We start from the raw sequence: 24,357 nt of genomic DNA on the forward strand, positions 1-24,357 counted from the left end.
AAAATTGTTACTGAGCAATTGCTGATAGATTAAAAATAAATTTTAAGATTTCTTATATATTTTTGACCAATCATGATTTACTCGTGATGGGTTTTATTTTTGCTTCACTGTTGTTATCTCTATTGGCGACCATGCAGTGTATTGGTCAGTATAATATAAGTTGTAATAAATGTTTTGTTACAAAAAATATTTAATAATTACCAATCATTTAATGAATTATACGCAAATGCTTTATCAGATTGTCTTAGTGTTTATGAATCGAATTGTAGTAACTATGACAATGATACTACATCAGATGAGAGCGACTCTAATATTAGGTCAACGAAATATCAAAAAAGAAATATTATAGAATCAGATAGTAAAGACGATTTGAAAGAAGAGTGTAACTAACATGATATTGCACGAATTACAGAATTATTTGAATATTCCTGGTGCAGGTGTTGAACTTGATGCTCCGACTAGGATAAAGAAGTTTTCTTTCAAAAATGTGTTAAAAGGGTTAAATATAGTACGTGTGTGATATTTAAATATGATAATTTCATTATACATTTTTTTTAATTAATTCTTATAAAATAACAATTTTTTTATTATTAGTTTTTAATTATGATCTGTATGTTTTTATACTGTTCGCGATCTTTTATAACGTTGGCAACACTTATTTTAAATTATAAATATACAAATATACAAATTAGTTATCGCAACACTGGATTAATTGCATTTTGAGTTGCAAAAACAAGTTCCATATTTAAACCGTTGAATATAAGACGTGCTGACACTACTTATTTTTATGAAATTGTTTACGAAATATTTACTAGACCTATGATTATTTATCTGTTAATTCATTTATTTTTCTTCCTCTGTTTCTTTATTATTTCTAAGGCAAGTGCGATTCGAATCAGTTTGATGTTTTTATTTTTTATTGTATTACATTTATAACATGTATTATACCTTAATTATTAAGCCGAAATTAGCCGATTCTCTTTCCAAAAGTCGATGTGCAATATTTATGGCCGGGTACTGTAGGGTAGCGGTATAGCAGCGGTCACCTGAAACTGTTCGATTCCCTGAACACCTTTTTATATAATTCACTATTTTTGCTTTTAATGTAAACGATTGCCATTGCTCGCAAAATAGTTTCTGTATTTGTCGTCTTCTGCGTACCATAATACCACACTGCGATCGCCAAATCGCCTGCCTAGTGGCGATTGTATTATATCCCGTCATAGATATATTTGGGGGAGTTCTTCTTTCCCTATCCTCCTATAAGGGTCCAAAAGTCCTAAGAGGTGTCTAGACCCTAGGTTAGGAAATTGGCAGCATTTAAAAATTTATGCGTAAGTCATATGTTCACGAAATTATCACCACTTTATCATGTAATACGTTTAACAAACAAAAGGCTGATGATGCAATGGGATGGGATTTTATGGACTAAAAACGTTGATGATGAAAATCAGATATGTTTTACTATCCCCATGTAGAATTTGTACTGTCAGAAGTTACTAACATATCGTATTGTGATAGAAAAAAAATATGTGAGATATTTCAGAGTTTTAAGTACATACAGAGTGCTTGGAAATACGTGTAAAATCTGAGACTGACCTCTTTAAAGCAGTGATTCCTAAAGTGGTCTAAATCGACCCCTAGGGGTCTATGACAACCTGCAAGGGGTCTAAGTCAGCGAGAAAAAACTTGGGGGTCCATAAAATGTATATGGGGGTCCATGATAATGGATCTCAACACATACACTGATAGTACCTATTTACTTACATCATATTATCTTATAATATCAAAACATTTATATTATTTATAAAAGTACCTATGAAGTAAAAAAATTATTATATATGTTTATAAAATTGTGTAAGTTGTAGGATGTTAGTATTCGCTTTGTGGTCGCAATACATTTTGAACTTGTAAAAACCAGAGAGTCACAGAGTTTCGCTACCTTGCACTGACTTGTTCAATTCGTCACTCTATAAATACGAATGTGGGACAAACAAAATAAATTTACAGGAAATCAATATCAGGTAAGTAAGAGGTCTACCCAACAAAAAAGTTTGGGGAACTCTTCTTTAAAGTATGCATAACCCATCACCCTGTATTAACATTGCCAAATTTTCGTTCAAATTAACTGTTTTATTTGATACAATTTATTTCCATTTGATAATCTAACAAGCGTATGTATTATGGTAATATGCACCGTACACATGCGTTTCTATTAAATCAACTTTCTTCAAATATGTACCGTAATATTGCAATATTAAACGCGATGCCCGCCAACTGTTGTACCGGTTTTTGCATTAAAATCTTTCGTAATTTTACACTACTGTCACCACACTTACTTTAAACGGACGGACATGAATATTCATAATGATTATATAAATTTATTTAACATGGACACCGTGTTAATTTTAGTCTCAGTTTTGTATCATTTACTGTTTATAGCTTTCAATCTGTGTTTGACACTAATCGGTGTAACATAACTCCTGAAGATGCCCCGTGGATGGATGAAACACGTGTTGAGTAATTTGGCGGTGGCGGTTGTGTGATTCGCATTGTTTGCCGCATGCGCATTTATCAGCGGGCTGGCGGGCGGTGCACTTTGTTGCACGACTACTACTGCATGTGCGGAAGTGGCTAAATATTGGTCCTTTTCTTACTTAGGATGGACTTCCGCAAGGTAACGCTTAATTCCATTAAATGTTTATAGCTTGTTTAAATTTTAATAGAGAATCCATAAGGAAAATTTCGAAAGATTTATGCATGTCCCATAAATGAACGTCACGATAAAATCGAGTGAAAGGTTGGTAAATTTATGTATGTTGTATGTTGATAATTCTATACATACTTTAATATTCTTAAATCTGCGTAAATATATAATGAAAGCTTGTAGCTTTTTTAGCAGTTGTTCGGAGTCCTGTTAAAACTATTTTATGAGAGAAAAAAAATGCCAATAATATCTATTTTCGCGGAAAAGAAGTCAGTTAGAATGGTAAAAGGTAGGGCATTTAGACAGTGTTGTAATCGATTCACGAAACAGTTGGTATATAGGTCATCATGGCCTAATGCAAGTCGCAGGCCTGGCCCTAAGATCGCCACTCTGACATCTCTTGCACTGCCCGCATTCAGCTATCTTGTCGGTCAACCTAATGGGGGGCCATCTAGTGGCGGTATACCGGCCCATGGTGGCCACTTGATAACCTTTCAACGACCACTGGTTGTACATTTGTACTCAGTCCGCTGCCACTTCGGATGAGAAATTCTTCGATTTACTTCTTGGTCCTTCTGCGGATCTTCTCAGTTATGATTTAATCTAGCAGCGAAACTCCTCACATAGCCCTCTCCATTACTCTCTAGGTGACCTAGAGCTTCCTTATGAGGCCACGTATCAGATCCATACGACATCGGTGTATAGGAAATATCAACTGCTGAATTAAAAGATAAATAAACATGCGTTCACCTACTTGATGTCGCTGTGTTTATCCATCCTCTTCTTCCTGATCTTGTGACAAACACAATAGCGGGTTCTTTAATAGTTTATCACTACTCTTATTACTTAGATTGATAAGCGGATATATCAATATGGCGGTTTTACAAGCGGTAGCGTTTAACACGATACCGTGTGCAGCGAATTTGTAACGCACTGTCTTGACCAATCACGAGCAGTTTTATTACTAGTACATGCTTAAAAGGTAGGATGTTCTTAACATTTGGACTTACGAACTTTCATTCAACGTAGAAATTACAAACAGGGTGTTTGGAAATAGGTGTGAAAGTTTTATAATTTTTGCTTTAAAACCTTTACAGCTATTATAAATCACTCTATATATATCAGCCTTCAACAATAACGATGATATCATATTTGTAATTCGAATATGTATTTGTTTTAAGGTAAATCTTTTGTTGGTATTTTTTTAATAGCTTCATTGCCAGTGTCTTGAACACGAGAGTCAGTCAGAAGCGAACATTCTTTTTTGTTGTTTAATTGTTTAAAAACAATTCAAATGTTATTAAGTACCATTTACATATATGAGGTAATTGAAATTAAAATGTAGAAAATCAAAAATATCACGCACCAGCACGAGAGCGGCACTGGGAAAGAATTTTCTATATTACTGCAGTAAGAAAAGGACCAATATTTAGCCACTTCCGCACATGCAGTGGTAGTCGTGCAACAAAGTGCACCGCCCGCCAGCCCGCTGATAAATGCGCATGCGGCAAACAATGCGAATTACACAACTGCCACCATTAAATCACTCAACACGTGTTTCAGCCCTCCACGGGGCATCTTCAGGAGTTATGTTACACCGATTAGTGCTAAACACAGAGTCCCGTTTCCATGTGCGGAAGTGGCTAAATATTGGTCCTTTTCTTACTTAAGATGGACTTCCGCAAGGTAACGCCTGATTCCATTAAAGATAGTAACGTTGACATGTTTGGAGCTACCCACATTTATCTTATTGCAAGTAGCTTTATAATTATACTGTCATTGATAAATAATTTCATTTACAAAAATATAAATACATTTAACACGTACATATACACGAATATTTAATATATCTCTCTAACAAGTGAATTTCATTATAATGCATGAAATTGATAAAGTGCTAATTATACTAAATAAGGTTGTAAAAAATATACCAATAAAACGAAACGGGTTCTCCTGATGTGAAATTTTCGATACAAGCAGTACCGTTAAATGTCTTCTTAAACAAGAAACTTAATTTATATTTAATTACTTTGTTTCTGTAATTAGTTACACACGATTCTTTTAAAAAATTGGCATATAAATATGTCGAAAAATGCTAAATGCTAGCTTCAATATGTTCCATTTAAAATTTATGTATAAATATTTGGCTTGTTGTAATTGTTGCGAGTTGTATATATACAATATATAAGTACTAACATTCCCCGCACGCTTTTCGAACTCAACGAATGCTTTCTCAACCCCTAATGAGTAAAAATTCGTAAAATCCTTTCTTAGCTGATCTTTTCATAGAAAAATAAATATTGTTACTAAATTTCAAGATTCTAAACATTATGGTTCCAAAGATATCGTGATGAGTGTGAGATATAACACAGTGATCAAAAAGTAAGGTGAATTTATTTATAAAATTTAAATTATTCATTAATTATTCTGAATCAATTTCATTTACTTAAATGTAATCATCGTCGGATGTAAAGCATTTTTTCCAACGCCTTTTCCTGTCTTTTTCCGGTATAGCCTTCAATGTTTTTTATTCTTTCTTTTTAAAGAAATCGCACGGATCCAAAACAAGCGAATATAGTGTTTGAGGAATGATATCAGTGTAATTTTTGACGCTTTTATTTTTTAAATAAAATCAGCGATAAATAAAATATTCATAACAACAAAAACACGTGTAAATTGGAGATAATTAAAACCTTTTGACAAACTTACGCTTGGCAAATGTTATACACATTCCTACTAAATTATGAAAAAATACCTACCTTCCTAATGACCGGTAGTTTTAAATGACAATTTTACATTTCCCTTTGATCACAGTAGTATATATGCTTAGAAAAGTTTACATGCAGTCTTTTTATGCTATTTTTTTAGTTTTGAAGCTATAAATAAAAAAATACCTTGCAGAATCTTGTATATCTGCTGCCGAGATATTTAATTCTTAATAACCTATAGTTTCAATTTTGATATCAATCTTTTAAACCGAATGTTCACATTACTATTAGTTTTTTTTTTATAGGTTGGCTATACGTATTTTACTGTTGTATAATATTCTTTCCAACGAAATTAAAAAAAAAAAACTATTTTTCCCTTCATCTAGACCCTCAAGCAAACACAGTAATATAAAAAAAAACACTTTCGTAAATCAGGCTACTAAGGGTTAAGTGTCAAAAACGACATTCGTCATACAGAATTGATCGATGAACACTCTGGTAATTGAATAAAATGATTTTGAAACAGTTTACTATAGTACGGTACGTGTTATTTTGTAAGGTTACAAGTTATTTAAGATAGGTTTGAATATAATTACGATTATATATACATATATACAATATGATAAAGGTTTTAGTTCAGTTTTAGATAAAATATTAAAACTTTAATAGGAAGTATAGGAGTAACAATAAGCTTAAAAACTTGATAGCTATCTCCGTGCTCGGTAGGTAGAATACGAGTCGAGTGGATCAGTATACCGCGACGCGGGATAGTGTGAACAAGTGTCGTCTGCGCATCTAACTTGACTATGAAATAAATCGCGTTAATAAAACCTCACGAAAAACTTTTAAACTGTGAGATATATACATATAATCAACATACGTACGTACCATCAGTTTCTTTCAACAAAATGGACGTCAAATCATCTGGGGTCAGTAATTTTTTTTATTTATTGACACAACATCGTTGTCAATGTTTCACTTCTTTTTATGATCTGCCATTTACTCTTGTACATATTTAGTTATTCGTTTACTTTACATGTCCATAATGTGTTATAAGCTATGCGTTTTGAAAGTACAAATCAATTTTATTAATATTATTTTTAAATTGTTAAATCGCCTTGCGAGTCTTTTTTTTAATTTAATACATTGTTTACATTTATAAATTATAATTCATACGTATATATATACACTAGTTGTATAAATGAAACTAGTAATATTTTATTTTTTAAATATAATTATATTCGTTGTATAATTTAATCTCGTGTTTATGTATCAATTGATATATAATTGGAATAAATTTGAATAATTTTTTATAATGTCATATGAAAGTAATATGTTCTATTTTTAAAATGAGAAAGTCTCATAAACATAGATAATAAATATACCCACATTTTTATATAACTAAAACGAAATGTATTCCAAATTTAAAACAGTAGTTTTTTTAATTTAATTTATTTATTTGTGGATAGGTTTTGTATTGTATGGCTAATACAATACAAAACTACGTATAGATGAAATAATACTATCATTTAAATGGAATATGTCATGTAAAGTTAAGATATTTATACAATATTTAAAACTAATGTTTTGAAATGTTTTTAATTAATATTCTACAGCGGTGTTTTCAAAACTGTTTTTATGCTAAGCCTGATCTTAAAAATTCTTATATTAAAGCGAAAGTGTAAAACTCGTGTTGAGTCCAATTTCGAATTGCCCACTTATGGGCATTGGGCCCCACTTTGGGAAACACTGATACAGCTTTGCAACCGCTTTCTCATCTCAGACATTGATCAATGATTAAACTGGTAAATGTTTAAAGTTACTGGTATATGGTAAATGAAATGGCTTGCGCAGTAAAATGCAGGTTTTTTATATTTTGTTTATGGGCAAAGCATTAGAACTATGTTTCGCCTGATATTAAAATTATATGGTGTCTATGTGTATGAGGTGATGATGAAATGATGATGGTGAAAGATGGTTAGTCAAGTATTTATACTGGAGACAGTATCCTCGAACTAGATGATGGTGATGTTTGTTCTCTCCTGTTCGAAATTTGAAAGTTTTTTGTAAACAGTAGTAACGCCATTTTTAGCCACGAGATGTTAAAAATAATACTTTAAGGTTTTTAATCATACTTATATATCGAAAACTACGATGTAAGTATATATATTTTTATACCGTCATGTAGTTAACTTTAATTTCTTGAAATAAGTAAACCGAATCAATTTGAGAAGTATCTAGTTAGTCCTTGTACAAATTGCTTAACTATCTTAGACGGTTGGCAATAAGGTATAAACGCAAAAGTTAACTGGCTGCGAATATATATACTTTTTTAAAATTTTATTGCTCAAATTGTTTTTAAACGGTTGATATTTTTTTTTATTTAGCAATTGGCATGTATATATTCGAACTGCTTTGCAAAAATTTTTTCCTTATTTAACAGAATTAAACTTTATTTGACTGTAAAATTTTGATACTTAAAAAAATTATCTGTGGCAGTTCAATAGAAAAAAAATACATATGACTTTAATGTCTTGATAATAATCAGTATATTTAAAAATCAAAGACAAAATTAAAATAGTTTTAATATATAAGATGACAAAATCATCTACAATCGTCAAGTTAAAATTAAGTTTAAGTTTTAAACAAAGTCAATGGGATTTGTAAGTATTTTTCCTTTAAATTAATTTTTTTAAACTAAATTATTTACATAAATGTTTTGGTGAACATACTCTGTAATAGAGTAATATGTCAATCAGAAGAGCATACCCTTAATAAATTTCTTGAATTTACAAATAGATACATTTAGCGCGTCGCATTTATATATATATTAGAAAAAAAAGTAAATTTTCTATTTCGAACACTGTTTTATTTTGTTCAAATTGTCGTCAAATCTTTGACAGTTGGATACGATGTTTTTATTTATTCTGTGGTTTATATAGAAGAAAAATGTTTGCATTTTTTTATTTATCAAACGATTTATAAAATAATAATATATAAGATAAAGACTTTTGAATAAATAACTTTACTTTGTTATTGAAGTGTTGTTAGGATTTGTTTTATTAATTGCACTTACTAAAACTATTTTTTTTAAATTTTAATTGACAGCTGGGAACAGAAATTTAATTTGTTAGGTCTTTTGGCAATTTAGCAACACATTTTAATTTATTTATCGTTCCACTGATAGTAATTTTTCGATATTTACTTTTAGTTAAAAAAATACATATTAAATGCGCTGTTATTTCATGTTATATACTTTCTGTTATAAAATTTACAGAGATTTCTAATTGTTCGTTGATTTAATGTTTGATTTTAATTTAAAATAATATAAGATTATTGTGGTTTATTTAAATTAAAGTGTGTATTATATTCGAGTAGAAATATTTTTAGAATTACCTATTTGAATTTGTAAATTAGCCTACTGTAATAACATAAGTGAAATCTGATTTCTCGTACATGAAATTGCATAAGATGTACTTTCATTTCACAGTTTTAAGTGGATTCATCTAGCTCTTGCGACTTGAAAAACTAGTATACAACATTGATTTTAAAACTGATGCTCTAACGAAAATTATTTAGAATTTTAACGACTGTTTAACCTACAATTAAACATTTTGGTCTCATTAACTCGGCTCTCTCTATTTTTTATCTGTCTTTTTTTTAAAAAGTAACAATGTCATTGTCATGTCAGGGTCGATGATAAAATTCACGCTAGATTTAAATATTGCATTATTAAATGCAAAATAGCACGAAAATAGTTAACTTTAAACTAATTATTTATAAAGATTAGTTAATTTTATATATTTACTTAAATAGGGACTGAAAACAGATAATGTATTGTTAAAATAATACGAGATAATGTATTTTGTTGTCGCAAAATCGAGATGCGTTCTGTTTTACACAACACAGGTTGTGGACCTTTGCAATTCGTAACACTGGTTATTCATAACATTATGTTGGCGTTCAACAATAAAAACTTATTTTTGTGTTCGTTTGTTTAAAATGTTTTTTTTATTTATTACGAAATATTGTATTTTATGCTACAATAAATAAAATAATTTATAAAGAATAATTGTTTATAAACTTTTATGCAGTCAATTCATATATAGAAATAAATTCGTGCAAAAATATCGGGAAATATTAAATGTGATTATAAAAACAAGAACACTTAATGTCTGTGGAATAAAAAAAAGATATCATCCATTGCAATCAATTACTGTAAGGTATATATTACTTAAATTAAATGGTTTCAGAAATAATAAATTACGTAATAATAATATAGTAAAAAAAGGCGTTTTAAAAATACGAATCACGATCGTTTTGTATTGTCTTTATAATTATTTATTTCTTCTATTAGAATGTGATTTGTCTATATTTCTGGCAGTACAAATTCTAACAGTTATAACTAGTAAATAAATAAATAAATCATTAGTTAATATAAAATATTATGTAAACAAAAATTGTAAATAAAGAAAACAAATAAATATATCCTGCGAAATAAGTTTCCAGGCTTTCTTCAACATATCAGTGCCGCTGGTACTTTACGGTTATTACTTTTGAATTTTCAATTTAAATGTAATTACATAGATTAGAGACTATTTTAAATAAATTACTATATGTATAGAAAAATATTCAGTTTAAGTTCATTTGTCGATATTAAACCTTCAGTAAAATTTTTCTAATAATATTCACTTTTACAGTGCTTGTTGAAGCCTCTTCTTCAATGTGCTTTGAATTAAGGATCTTAACTAAAGTTTTCCATTTGACTAGCATTTACAAAGGATATCAGGATGGATAACTATTGATATTATTTTATTTATTATATATGTACTTACTAGATATGAAAATAAAGATAATTATAGCCGCGAATTATGTCGTGTTTGTAATTTGTTTATAGTGGAAACGCAAATATCTTAGCTGATCTTGAGAAAGGAATGTTTGTTGAGTATATATGTATGTATGTTTTTTATGTTGTTATGAATTTTTATATATGTTTTTATGTTGTTTTTATATTGTTGATATGAATGTTTGTATATGAATGTGTTTGTTGAGTACATATGAGTATGTATGAATGTTGAATGTTGAGAAAGGAAAGTATATTTATGCTTCCATTGATATTAGCATGATTCTGTACATATAAACTTCAGAATACAATAATAATATAAAAGTCAAAAAGGTTGTAGTCTGTTGTACGTTTTACTTTTATAATCTACACGTGTTGAATATCTATGGATCTACATACATTACATAACGTACTCGACTTATAATACATACGTTGTCAACACGTGGATAAGAATTTTATTTATTCATGATTTATTTATAGTTTATGCTAATTGTTTACATATAAATAGCATTATTATAAATTTAATTAAAATGTAAGTGTTATAACGATTGCAATTGCATCCGACGGCAGACCTTCCAGGATGCCCTTGGGTAGGAATGATCAGGAGGATCAGGTCCTCATATGACTTCTCTTAATCGAAAGCGATATATGAGCTCGTTGGTCTCACAATTATTATACACTACACTACATAAAACTACATAAACACACTACGACTACATACAATTATGTGGATACCCGAACCGACGCTACTCCTTCTAGCTTAGCTAAGTTAAAAGAGGCAGTAGACTAGACCAGTATATTACAACCTTTTTTGTAGTATACACCATCTTAGCTTTTCTAAACGTCTTACGCAACATATAATGTACATAATTTTTATATTAAAACGAAATAGTTATTACTCCTTTCGAGTTTACACTTGAATTGCCTCACTGTGGGGCGTGGGCCCAACGTTGGGAAACACCGGGACAGACGCTCTTTGCGTTCGCACCCTCAAAATCAATTGTCACTTGGATTGCAGTGAAAGTCCGTTCTAAAAAATATATTATAAATATATATATATATATATATATATATGTATATATATATATATATATATATATATATATAATGCATAAAACTTTTTATCATATGACGTGACACTGATTTACCAACGCTCTTTTTAAAACCATTATACACATGTAATACGCGCTTAAAAAAAATTAATATATATATATCACAAACATTGAAACACTATACTAAATGGTTATAATATTTTACACAGTTACCGCATAAAAAATACATTTATACCTTTAAAAACAACATCCTGAAACAACACCCTGTATAATCACTTACGCGAATGCTATGACACTGGGTTTATACGTGACGCAATATTGATTACCGCGTTACGCAAATCGTTAAGGTTTTTCACCTAGCCTATTAAATAAACAGAACTATAAATGTTTATATAATTGATTCACACATTTATTAATCTGTAGCTATAAGTAACTGCGCGTTTTGCTAAATCACGGGACTTCCCCCAAAGCTGGGACCAGACCATTGTCGAAGTAAGACAATATCTTTATAAATAATTTGTCAATTTAAATCATATTTTGTTTAATTTTTATTAGATACTAGAGTCAAACAGTTAAAACAAGATGCAAATTAAAATGTTTTTATTATCAGAACATATGCTTGCTTAAATATTTGTTGAAGGTACTACGCTAGAAGCAGACGACTGTATATACCTGGGACACATCGTCCAGTTTGCTAAGTCTAGCTTCTAGAAAGAGAAAGAGAGAGAGAGAATCCAATTCAAATGGGCAGAGTTCAGGAAGCTCCGAAACCTTTTCTCGTCCAAAATACCTCAATGTTTGAAAACGAAGGTCTTTGTCAAATGTGTTGCCAATGATGATATATGAATGCTCCAACTTCTAGAAAGAGAGAGAGAGGGAGAATCCAATTCAGATGGGTAGCGTTCAGGAAGCTCCGATGGTTCTTCTCGTCCAAAATACCTAAATGATTGATAATGAAGGGCTTTGCCAAATGTGATGCCAATGATGATATATGAATGCTTCAACTCCCAGAAAGAGAGAGAGAGAGTCCAATTCAAATGAGCAACGTTCAGGAAGTCTCGAAACCTCTTCTCATCCAAAATACCTCAATGTTTGAAAACGATGGTCTTTGTCAAATGTGATGCCAATAATGATATATGAATGGTTCAACTCCCAGAAAGAGAGAGAGAGAGAGAATCCAATTCAGATGGGTAGCGTTCAGGAAGCTCCGATGGTTCTTCTCGTCCAAAATACCTCAATGTTTGATAATGAAGATCTTTGTCAAATGTGTTGCTAATGATGATATATGAATGCTCCAACTTCCATAGAGAGAGAGAGAGATAGAGAGAATCCAATTCAAACGAGCAGCGTTCAGGAAGCTCCGAAGCCTCTTCTCGTTCAAAATATCTCAATGTTTGAAAATGAAAGTCTTTGTCAAATGTGTTGCCAATCATGATATATGGATATGAGATATGGTCACGATGGGCATTATAAGAAGGCACAAGGTCACTTAGAGAGAAATGAGAATGAGCAGAAGAATCAAGATCGGCGTAGCTCGAAGAATTGCCCGAATGAAGTGGCAATGGCTGGGCACATCGCTCGTGCAAGCGATGGCCGTTGGGATCGAAAGGTTCTTGGGTTGTTACCACAAGCCGGTGGACGCGGGGGGGGTAGACCAGGGGGTCACTGGAAGTCCTTGGATGCAGTGCAAGACAGGTCATCGTGAAGATCTTTGGCGGAGACCAATACTTATGCGTCCATCAGCTGAAAAGAAGAGGTAGATAATATTTAATGGAATCAGACGTTACCTTGCGAAAGTCCATCCTAAGTAAGAAAAGGACCAATATTTAGCCACTTCCACACATGCAGTAGTAGTCGTGCAACAAAGTGCACCGCCCGCCAGCCTGATAAATGCGTATGCGGCAAACAATGCGTATCACACAACTGCCACCGCCAAATCACTCAACACGTGTTTCACCCCTCCACGGGGCATCTTCAGGATTTATGCTACACCGATTAGTGTTAAACACAGAGTGAGCTCAGTCCGTAGCCGCTTTGTTATTTATGTACCACATCCTCCCCCACCTATACGGAGATGTTATGTTACCATCACATTTTTTCTGAAACTAAGTTTTATGGATAAGGTGTACTATATGTCAATTGTAAGCAAATGATATCATTTAATGTTACAAATCTCATTTAAAATATTAAAAAAGTTAATAGTCTCTCTATAGTCATGCGCCTGCGTAAACGTCAACGGGGAATACTGTACCAATATCCTCCCAAGTAAGAAAAGTACCAATATTTAGCCACTTCCGCACATGCAGTGGTAGTCGTGCAACAAAGTGCAGCGCCCGCTCCTAAATAACTCACTTACGTAACGTACGTAGTAACTCTGTGTTTGGCACTAATCGGTGTAACATAACTCCTGAGGATGCCCTGTGGAAGGGTGAAACACTTGTTGAGTGATTTAATGGTGGTAGTTGTGTGATTCGCATTGTTTGCCGCATACGCATTATCAGCGGGCTGGCGGGCGGTGCACTTTGTTGCACGACTACCACTGCATGTGCGGTAGTGGCTAAATATTGGTACTTTCTTAAGATGGACTTCCGAAAGGTAACGCCTGATTTAATTAAATATTTAATATCCTCCCAACCTAAAACCTACTCCTGTAAACTTGTACACAATCCCACATGTTATACGTATCTCGTATCTTAACTCGTGTGAAAATATGACAAAGTGTTTTTTGTGGATAAGATTGTTATGCGATTGTCACGTGCGCGGTTGACGATAGAAGCCTTCGAGTGTTGTACACACTGACAGCACTCGAAATGATAACATTCGCGATATCTCTACAGTTTCAATGTGGCAATGAATGTTAAAAAAAAATATGAACAATTCTATTCTGAAGCAATAAAACTGGTAGCACATTGCGTAACTGAAAAGGAATTTGTAATTAGAGCATTTGAAATGTGTTCGATTTTTATAAATGTTTTTTTTTTAATATGACATATGTTTTATTTAAACAAGTTTTGTATAGATGTATTCATATTTTTTTCATGTTTAAATAAGCATTAACAATTTAGTTGCACGTCTCGCTCCGATGCGTGATACTTTTGATTTCTTTTTTGTTTTAATCCCCTTATATATGCAAAATTTATTTAATTGATAATATTTAAATCATTTTTAAAACAAATAAAGAACAAAAAAACTTGGCTGCTGATAGACACTAAATGAAATTTAATTTTCGATAAACAAAGACAAAAACGTATAAAATGATCAGGAAAATAAGTATTTTTTATCTTAAAATTAAAAACATCTATTTAAAAAAACAAATAAATCTTTTGTCTAAATTGTCAAAATGTCATTTCGGTGTTGCCAGTCTTATATAGTCGTATAGCATTTTAATAGAATTCACTTATAATAGTGTCTTTTATTTTTATTACAAAACACTAGTATAAAAGAAAAAAAATCAGGAACATAAAATGCACGAGATACTATATTAATTCTTCGAAATCGATTTTTTAAACATCGATACATTTTATGTGTACAATAATTCTACATTTTTTTAATTTACAACCAACATTAAAAACTAATAACAATTCATTCATTCACTTTATCATTTTCACAGTCATTTTATACACCGTAGTGTAACAAGGTATAAATTTATTTCAAAAGTTTACGGAGAACAAAGGATCTTATATTTTGCAAAACATTTATAAATAAATGAATAATTTATTGATATTTTCCTTGCAATCGTCGATAAATTGCAAAGATTGCCAAGCGGATGATTGTTTTGAATTCAAATTACTGTTCCTAAAGCGATAACTGCAATGGTATCCTCTGTGGAATAAATATTACAGTCGCTCGCCTTGACCCAGACGTTGTACTGACAATGAAGAAGTCCTCTATTACGATGAAGACTCTTTTAAAAGGATATTTAATTAAATATTGTACCCTTGTAATTAATTATCTTGCTGGAATAAACACTTTATATCACAGCCTAAATATTGATAGTGAATTTCCATTTAAAAAAAAAATTAAGTAACTATCGTCGTTTTAAATTTGTAACAAAATTACTTTGAAATTTTATAGGAAATTAATTTTTTTTTATAAAAAAATACGCAAAATATTGAAGTACAATTAACAAAATTCAAAATTGACGAATAAAAGCTATTTATTCAATAAATTAATATTTAAATAACGTGAACCTTTGATAGTGATGTTCAGCATAATTATTAATAGTGAATTTGCATATAAAAAATAAAAATCTATAAAATACATTAAATTTTGTAACTATTGTCGTTTTATATTTGTAACAAAATTACATTGGAATTATATAAGAAATTTTATAATTTTTTTTATTAAAAAATCCGCTAATTATTGAGCTACAATTAACAAGATTCGAAATTGACGGAAAAAAGCTATTTATTCAATAAAATAATATTAAAATAATGTGACCCTTTAATAGTGATGTTCAGCATAATTATTAATAGTGAATTTCCATTTTAAAAAATAAAAATATTTAAAATATTTTAATGTTTGTAACTATTGTCGTTTTAAATTTGTTAAAAATTACATTAAAATTTCATAGAAAATTATATTAGTTATTTTTATAAAAAATCCGCAAAATTTTGGACTACAATTAACAAAATTCGAAATTGACGGAAAAAAGGTATTTATTCAATAAAATAATATTAAAATAATGTGAACCTTTGATAATGATATCGCCTGAATATTTTGATTACATTTAGACTATGTCACATAAGATGTATTGTAAATTCTTTCTGCTTCTTCTCCATAATTATAACACCTAAAATAGATAAAATAAATAAATAGATAAGTAGCTGAGTTGCCAGTGCTCGTGTTCGCCATTTGAAAACCTTTTAGCCCTAATGGACATCGGTTGCGTGAATGTCGCCCCTACTATCACTACAGACAATTAATTCTTAGAGCTACATCTTGGTACTTCAGCAGATCTCCTAGTTCCTGATACAATCTCGCTGCGAAAATCCTAGCATTGCCATTTCCATTGCTATCTGGGTGACATATATAAATCCTATATCGATTAGTATTTATTTATTTATTTTATTTTATATTCTTTATTGTACACGTTAGTATACATTTAAATAGTTTCACAATAATATACAAAGAAGTACAATGGGTGGTCTTATCACACAAGGCAATCTCTTACAGACAACTATAGTATGAAAAAGTTAGAAGTACTAATATTGGGTAGTTAACGTGTACAAAAATACATAGACATACATACATATATAACATATATATTTATAATAAATAAGGTATAATACATGTTATAAATATAATACAATAATAAATAAAATCATCAAACTAATTTCGATCGCACTTGTCACAGAAAAAATAAAAAAAACAGAGAAAGAAAAAGAAATGAATTAATATATAAATAATCATAAGTCTAGTGCAGAGTTCCCCAAACTTTTTTGTGTCGTAGACCCCTTGCCATGTTTTTCCGTGTTGGGTAGACCCACTTACCTGATATTGATTTCCTGTAAATTTCTAACTGTAGTGAAGTTTAGTGTTAAAAACTTAAAGTGAAAACACATGTTAATTTATACATTTATTAATTGAATTTAAATTAAAACTGCTCAAAATAAAATTTTATATCTGTTATGTAAAATTTACGTAACATTAAATAAATATGTATTGCGACCACAAAGCGAATACCAACATCCTATAATTTACACAATTTTATAAACACATATAATATTTTTTTACTTCATAGGTACTTTTACAAATAATGTAAATGTTTTTATATTATAAGATAGTATGATGTAAGTAAATAGGTACTATCAGTGTATGTGTTGAGATCCACTATCGTGGGCTCCCATTTTCAATTCATGGACCCCCAAATTTTTTTTCGCTGACGTAGACCTCTTGCAGGTTGTTATAGACTCCTAGGGGTCGACGTCTTATATTCAGTGGTAAATCATTTCATAATCGAACGGCCTGTGTGATAAAAGATTTTGCCACAAACGAGATTATATCTATATAAAATAATAAAAGCCGTTATCCGTGACTTTGATATGATTTCCGAATCGTTCTATTAAATACGTACTTCATATTATGTCTCAATTGATTGACAGTCGTTCAATTGAGTAGCAACGAACACTGTGTTGATCGGTAGGCATTTTTTTTTAACTTTTTTTAATTAGACCATCAAATCATTTATATTGTGACAGTATTTATATTGAACGTAGAAATATAATCATAAATCAATTATATATATAAAATTCTCGTGTCACGGTGTTCGAACTTGAACTCCTCTGAAACGGCTTGACTGATTTTTACCAAATTTAATATGCGTATCCAGTAGGTCTAAGAATCGGCTACTATCTATTTTCTATACCCCTAAGTGATAAAGGTTGTTCACACTTAAAAAAAAATTTTTATTTTTTTAACGAAATTTTTTGTTTTTATTTTTTTATGATACAGCATACAAAAATACATACAACCATAAATTTTCACCTCTCTACGATCAACCCTTATTTTTTATTTGTAAATTAAAATATCAATTTTTTTTTGCAAAACAAGTTTTCGGGATCAGCTAGTTATATATAATTACAATCCGTAATACAAACCGTATATAATAAAAGAAATATTATATATTTAATTTTGTTATAAACATATGTAACAATATATTATCTATTCTAGCTCCGACAACTTCTAAAGTAGCTGTATCGAGACTTTATATACATGGGACAAACCATCCAGCTTGCTAAGTACAACTTTGAGAAAGAGATCACTCGCCGAAACCAACTCGGAACTTTCCGAACTTTTCTTGTCTAAAATTCCGCAATGTTTGAAGACGAGGAAGTTGATTAATATATGTTGACTGACGCTCTCCTCTCGTCCTTCACAATTTCTATCACTATCTTCTTTCGTTTATCACATTTTCTCTAGTACTCTTCCTTTCATTAATATTCTTTACACGTATCACCTCTCTTCTTTTATCTCATTCTTTGGCATCGCATATTTATCTTGATTTTGATTTGCAACAAAATTAAGTTAGAAGAACTAGAAAATATAAATTAAAAAAACTGACGATTTTGTGTGTATAAGATAGCAAGGATCTTTTAAGCTTTTTCTTTGACGCCCTCTGCAAATCATAGACATCTTCCAAAGATCGCCACTATGGTTGGTCTTGCGCTGCCCGCATCCAGCGACTTCTGGCGGCTTCCGGCGACTTCTAGGGACTTCCGGCGACTTCCAGCGACTTCCAGCTGCTTCCGGCGACCTTACCTATGTCGACGGTCCAGCTAGTGGAGGGGGAGGGGGTCACCCACGCCGCGTCTACTGGCTGGTGGTCGCCACTCAAGAATCTTTCGGCACAACGGCCAGATGCACGAGTGATAGCCTTTGTAGCATAGATATAGAAAATTTTATTTATATTTATTATTAAAAATTTACATTTCTTAATAATAAGGTGTTTGAAATGATACTATCTGTTAATTGCTCGAATGTCGTCGGTACGAAGTAAAAAAAATTAAAGGAAAGGTCACATAAATATTCAATTCGTTTTGAGTCATATTCTTCATTTTAAATAAAAAACAACCAGCATAGAAACCTTCGCGAATTTATACACAACAACTATGCTGAACATCATTAAACCATTAAATGCACAGTTTATGATTCTATAAAGGACATACAAACATTCGTTTTTATGCATATTAAGGTAGTGCAGATTGTTGCTTATTCATTTGCAACCGTATGTCAAAAGAAGATAGAGTTGATAATGTCTTGTGCTATAAAATATTAGTTTTGCAACTTGTTTATTAGTGCTTTGGGCATATTGTTTATAAATATTTTATAATGTCTATTGAATAATGTTATGTATTTTAACACAAGAGTTTTCTTATTAATAATGTAGTTAAGAAAGGTTCTTCTATATAAGTGTGTGCCGTGTTTACCCAGCTGTGTTCCACTACTTCGTCCGCATAGAATTTACCAAAAATAAATAAATAATTTATTTCGTTTTAATTTTAATTAATATCAAAATACATGACTGTGATTATTTCTTTTAAATTCTAGCAAAACGTAAATTTTCAATTGACGTTGATTTATGGGACACCTGCTGTGTCTTTTGTTATAATAAGAAATCGCGTCGAATCGATTTGCGCAATTCGGACGAAATAAAAAAAGTGCGATTGCGCGAAACGATAAGATGGAACGCTGTGCGCAATTGCGCAACACAACTGGGTCAAGTGCGCAAACGGTGACAGTGCAACCTGCTCTAAATGATAAGCTATCGCTTACTAAGTAGTCAGGTGGGGCGTTTTGTACCACTCGTATGTACGTCACGTAGATGAAACCGTTGACTATAATCCTTCATGATTATTATTTTAAAATTCGTCTAGTGCATATGAACGGAACAGCGAGGCGTTTCTTATCGCTTAATAAGGGACTGTCGTATTACATTCGCGTCATTTCAGCTTATGCTGTCAGTTTTATCCGTAGATTTCTAAAAGAACTGCAAGCGACCTATGTCGACTTTGTAACTTTACATTAGGATGGTAAGCAATGCAAAATTACAAAACCAAATAGGAAAACTTGAAACAAAATGAATAATATGCACATGTAAAAGAACTTTTTAAATAATAATGGAATGTAAGACAAGACTTTAATGTATTAAAAATTCTAATCTAAACAAACCTGTAATATCAAAAGATAATAAAAGAAAATGTAAGAATAAAATAAAGATTAGAAATAAAATTGTACCATCTAAGAGTAAAAAAAGATGGAAAGGAAGGCGATGAAAGCAAGAAGGAATGAAAGAACAAATAAAAATTGCAAGATACTGTGAAGGATGAAAGGAAAGAATAAAAGAAATTGAGAAGAATGAAAGTGTGTGTAGAATAAAGATAAAACCCTGAAAAAAATATTTGTGAATAAAGTCCGTCTCAAACAAAATAGGGGTACGAGAGGCTCCCAATAGCGGGGGCTATAAAAAAAAACTTCACATTAATAATTTAACTTAACATTCAATTAAATTTTTGATCGCACTCCGCGGGTATTAGGTAGCAAGGCATAGAATGCATCTACCCTAAGACCTATTTTAAGGTAATAAAACTCAAGGACTCCTGTGGGAGTTGCTACATACTTTACTTGATTAGTAAGATGTCTAACTATTAGATCGCCTGAATAGAGGTCTGTCACTTTTTTATGGTCCTCCTCTTTGACTATTTTTTATAATATATATATTTCTTTCATCATATTATTTGCGTTCCTATCTTTTTCTTTCTCGATGTCATATATACATGTCTTATTCTTCACAAATTCTTTCATACCTTTCATCAAATCACTTTTATCGCCTTCTATTTAAAGGTTTAAATGTTGTTCTGTTTTGCTATATTTTAATTTTTTTTACATTTACATTTCTTTATAATTTAATTATTGCTTCCCTTGTTAAGTTATATTTATTACAGATTATTGGAAGGAACAAGCTAGGGCTTGTACGCTTGGTTTTGCCTGACTAATATCACTACTACTAATTAGAAAAGCTGGGAGAAACGTGGGTATAAAAACAACTCATACGGTTTTATCAACCAACACTGTTTACAAAAAGAATTTTTCTTATTTTTATTGTTAAAATAGCTGATTGCCAGTACCATCACCTACGAACAATCTCCTCGGGGATATTCGTAGATGATGAAGCAGAGACACGATTTCAACGACAGATCAATCAATCAAATACAAGTCCTAGCGAGGATATGACGTAAAGAGAAGACAACCCTCTCAACTGTTGGAGTTCCTTCCTTTATTTCTGCTATATCAGCATTGCAATCGTATGTCCAAGGGTGGATATAGGTGTCGCTTATGGATTTCAAATAAGAATATTAGCGTGCATAGTGTATCTGTTTTGCATATATATGTATGTATATACATATAAATATCACATAGATATATAATTTGATCTTAGAATATTATCTAATCTTAAAAGTAAATACAGTAACGTAGGATACCTGTATAAAATACAATATTAAAACCTTAAAAGTTAAAATTAAACATTTAAAAGAAAGTAATATTACTTGAAACATGGATAATGAACATGACTAGATTTGAAAATATATTTAGATTTACTCACAGAACGACACACGTGTCCTTCTAGAGATAATTCGTGAAGACTACAATTGTGTGAAATTTATTCGTACGACATTGAATTTTCACGTAAAGACAGTTCCTTGTTTATGTTGTAAATTATTTAACTTAGAAACACTGTTGTTAATTTCGATTTTAAAAACACGCTTTATTTTAGTTTTAGTTATATAAATGAAACGAGTCGTCCAAAATCGATTTTAGTTTTCTCTGGTTGAGACACGGTTCTTTGCGAGTCAAAGTTGAAACTGCCTTCGTTATTTGATTATTACTTCGTCTGCGCTTTGTTCTGAGATATGAACACCATGGGCGCCGGATGTTTAAACAATTCCTATAAGGCTAACACAATGTTTTAATATCTGAGTAAATATAAGACGTTATTTTTTATCTAATTAGTGCATTAATTTCTAAAAACTACAACGAAATAATGACAGTGCCGCCAAGATTTGGAACGATCTCCCTAGGTCTATTTTTCCTGATAAGTTGAACTCTGAAGCCTTTAAGAGTAGAATGAACAGGTTTCTTTTGGATGGGCGTGTACTACCTTCATCTTCATCTACATTTTTAATGAATTCAGGCTTCACCTTGCGGAAGTCCATCTTAAGTAAGAACAGGACCAATATTTAGCCACTTCAGTGGTAAAGTTTGTGTTTGGCACCAATCGGTGTAACATGACTCCTGAAGATGTCCCGTGGAGGGGTGAAACACGTGTTGAGTGGTTTAACGGTGGCGGTTGTGTAATTCGCGTTCCTTGCCGCATACGCATTTATCAGCGGACTGGCTGGCGGTGCACTTTGTTGCACGACTACCACTGCATGTGCGGAAGTGGCTAAATATTGGTCCTTTTCTTACTTCTTCATCTACACTTTCCATCAGGTGATATAAAAGACAAACGCTTACTCCATTACAACTATATAAAAAAATATTTCAAATCATCGCACAATGTAAGTCTTGAAGAATGTCAGGAACCGATAAGTGGATACTTGAAATACCAGTGGACAGACCAAATAGCGCGTAGAACAAATGACTGCTGCAGCCCAAAGGTTCTATTTACGGCTCCCCTTTTTGAGGTCCTTTCGTTCCTACTGTCATTGGCATATGAATTTATTAAGATATTTGGGTGTTTCTTGATAGATATGTCCATACATTATATATGATTCTTATGTGGAATATTATATAAAGGTAAAGGGTTGGAATTGTCATTATATATGTATAAATATACTATTACATAATGTGACGACGGGCGACGCAGTCCAAGGAGGTGCCGGGGCAACAGAGATATGCTACAGACATAAAAACAACGAATGTTATTCTGCCGTCATAAGAATAAAGGCCGTAACTAATACCGTACTGTAAGCTATGCGTACTTATAAAATAGCTCGTTGGAATATGAACAAAACTTTCTTGTTACGACGGCAAATTTAATTGTTATAGCCGCGGGGCAGGGGGGGGGTCAGGCCTATGGGGCACAAGGGTTTCATTACACTGGGCGCTACATGAACTAAAGCCGCCCCTGATAGAAAGAATGATCTTCAGAAATAAAGATACTTAATTTTTTTAATAGGAATGTTCTTTTTATGTAACCAATCGTATACAAGAAAATTATCTAAACAACAATGATTTCTAATGTCAAGATAAACTTGTTACGTGCTATAAAATATGATAACAGACAGATGGATTGATCGATGTATTTTAAAAGCCTATCATTCAGAAATATATGTATTTTAATAACGGATTAAAATTGACATTGTTCAAACTAAGTTAACAATTCGTAGAACAGTAATTTTAAACTTTTAATCAGCCGATCGTCACTTCTTTTCAACGAAGGGACGCTCACTTTAAGGCATAGGCTTGCCTAAGAACTGCAACCATGAACAATTCTACTCTGTCAACATTCAACATCAGTCCATCTAGACGTGGTTCTACCAGCTTTCGTGATCACCACTCCAGAGCCTATCAGCTCCAACGGTTGGTTGCACGAGCATGTGCTCATTGCTTTAAACGAGCAATTCTTCAAGCTACGATCTCATTTCTAATTTGATCTCGCAGTGAAACTCCTGTGATGTTCAGCCATCTCACGAAGCCCGTCCTAAATCACCATGTCTTGGATCCATATGTCATCACCTATGTAACATATATATTTTTTACACTTTCGAATTGCACCCCATTAACAATCAAGTTGCTATCCTTTGGGGATTGGGCGCTCGTTGGTAAACACTGACGTTAAATCATTTTTAATAGACAGCGGAATAACGCTCTCGGTAAAAATCTTTATATATATATATATATATATATATATAAAGATATATAAATATATATTTATATATATATATAAAGATATATATATATATATATATATATATATATATATGAACTGTATGTTTGTATATATTTAAACCTGCTATACACCATTATTTTTCTAAGTTTGTGCATTATAACACGAAGTGACTTTTCTGGCTATACACTTCTAGTACCACCTCCATGATGATTTTAGACGTGTGAATATTGAAGCTTTGGTTGCAAGAAGTGATACGAAAAATTGCACTTTTGATACTTTGCTGTTATTTTTAAAAAACAAAGTCTTGTTGCCTCTCTCATGTGATCTTCGCGGTCAAGTTTGATTATGGGATTCGATATAAGACAGTAAGTTAGTAAGTTAAAGCAGGCAGTAGGTCTTTAGAAATATGAATTTTGGGACAGGTATGCCCACTAGTGGGTGGACTGTGGACATAGGTAGCCAGAAGTTGCTTAATGCGGGCACATGACTGGTCAACATGGTTATTTTGGGGGAAGACATGACATGCAGGGTTTCTTTCGATTGACATGATGATAAGAATTTAAAAACCTTTTCACAAGTTTTATCTGGTACACTATCCGTTATATTTATTATTACACCATTGCAAATTACAGCTCTCCGGTCCAATACCGATAAGT

The 24,357-nt window shown here is 31.6% G+C and overlaps 1 protein-coding gene across 1 annotated transcript in view; it reads left to right on the forward strand.

Annotated features, from left to right (window-relative positions):
- The window catches only part of LOC137932913 (peptide transporter family 1-like), a 64,250-nt gene that overhangs the window by 634 nt on the left and 39,259 nt on the right, over window positions 1–24,357 (forward strand). The gene's annotated exons all lie outside the window — the stretch shown is intronic.

Source organism: Battus philenor, unplaced genomic scaffold, assembly GCF_028537555.1.
Source record: "Battus philenor isolate CCGP_79_NKW_IND1 unplaced genomic scaffold, ilBatPhil1.0.hap1 SCAF_1, whole genome shotgun sequence".
In the NCBI taxonomy this organism is placed as follows: domain Eukaryota; kingdom Metazoa; phylum Arthropoda; class Insecta; order Lepidoptera; family Papilionidae; genus Battus; species Battus philenor.